This window comes from Nannospalax galili, unplaced genomic scaffold (genome assembly GCF_000622305.1).
Source record: "Nannospalax galili isolate Female #2095 unplaced genomic scaffold, S.galili_v1.0 scaffold705, whole genome shotgun sequence".
Lineage (NCBI taxonomy): Eukaryota > Metazoa > Chordata > Mammalia > Rodentia > Spalacidae > Nannospalax > Nannospalax galili.
Window position 1 is genome coordinate 983,196 of NW_008352871.1, and position 2,049 is coordinate 985,244.

A 2,049-nucleotide genomic window follows, 5' to 3' on the forward strand; every position below is an offset into this window, starting at 1 on the left:
TTGTCATTTATCTCAGTTCTACATGCTCTCTAGTAATACACAGTCTTGTTTCAAAAGAGAACCAGAGGAAGAGCTTAAGGCATCTTAAGGCTTTAGGTCACTATAATATGGTATGGTTTATGCTGCATTTTATTGTCAGAAGGATTCACAAAACTAACACCATCACAGATTTTAGAGGTTCTGAAAACATTGTGTTTCACCTCATTGTAAAAACCGACATACTGTATAAGATAGGCCTGAAGAAGCATATTATTAATGTCATTGGAATTGGCGCACTGTATTGTTACAGAAAATATAGATGACACGATTTTCTGATATATTATATGAGGACGATTTCAAGTTGGGTAAAACTGTTTGGGAAAGGATAGTCTGATGCCAATTAAACATGACCATATGATTTATCAGAAATCTCACTGGAGATTCTTCCACAATTCCAGAAGATTTATAGTAAGAGGCCATTACCAGGACATTTCAGTCAAAGGTAGGATGTTGAAATGAGTGTGAGATGCATAGTAGAAATACAAATAGTAGACTTGGCCATTTTCCCCCATCTTAAAATTTTGAAAATCATAGGTAATGGATATGGCAAAAGAAAGCTACATCATCAGCTTGTACAAAGGTTTTAATGGAATAAAGCAAAAGAATATTGTTTTAGAAAGGAAGAGTGGCATTCCTTTTGTGTAGATAAATGAAAGAAAGAATGGGTTTCAAATAAGTAATATACCAAAGGAGAGTTCTGGCAGGGACAGGGGCCCTTTTTCCTCTCCATTAAAGATGCAAAGAACTCACATGATAAATGAAGCAACAGAGTGAGAATGAGAAGCGCAGAATATTGGAAATGTTAGAGTAAATATGTCAAATGCTTATAACAGAAAAATTAAAGAGAACTGGAAAGCGTTTTGGTGTTTGTCATGATTTGCATGGAAAGAGACAGGCATATCTTTTTTTAGTGACTGAATAAATACAGTATTGCAAAATTCAGGTGTGTTTTTTTCCAAATACAAATTATTCAGAAGCCCGCTCGATGTTTATTATTTAGCTACTGAAATAAAATAATAGAACGAAAGCATTGCTGTCATACATATTGAACAAATATATTAATGCATACATTTGTTTCTTTATAAAGATTTTTTTTTAAGTTCAAGAAATCCATTCCTCCTATTCCCCAACTCTCCTTACCGACCTCAACCACCCACCTCCATCCTCTACCTCCCCACTTCAACATTATGTCCTATATTAGCAAATGAAAAACCTCATCCATCTTATGCAACACATCTGAACTGGGTGCCAGAGAAATCACATCTTATTAGATTGTCAGTGATCCATAATTCTTACACACAGATGGTCTGTGGTTCCACGTGTCAGAACCAACTTGAAGTTTTGCCTAAGCCAAATTGCTAAGACTCCTCCTCTCTAGAGCTTCTGTTCTTAGTAAGTTTGTAATTTGATCCTAGATTTTTTTTATTTCTTTTTTTTTCAATATCTATTTTTAATTTAATTTTTGTACATTACATACACTACATCTTAATCATATTTAGACACCCACCCCCAGCCACATATGCCCACAGCCACACTCCCCCACTGGCTTTCTTGCATTGTCATATATGTTAAGGTCTATTGAGACAAATTTCTGTACCCATATGTCCCTTGGTGTGAGTTCATACACTGGAGCCTGTTCAGCCGATCTAGCATCACACCCTTAAAGAAATATGAATCTTCCTCTCCCAGCAGTTGCTTAAAAATCATTATTATTTAACAGCCCTTTTTTAACTTGCACATATTTCTGTCATCAAATTAAGGTTGAAGTGAAGGAAAGATGAACTATATTTTAGTCTCCTGTTTTTTACTCCTGTGAAGATTGTTTCTTCGTTCCTTTCTTTCTTTACTCTTCTTTCTTTCTTTCTTTCTTTCTTTCTTTCTTTCTTTCTTTTATTTCTTTTGAGACAAGGTCTCCCTGTAACCCCAACTGGGCAAGAACTCACTATGTAGACCAGGTTGGTCTTGAACTCACAGTGAGCCATCTGTCTCTGCCTCCCATGTGCTGGGATT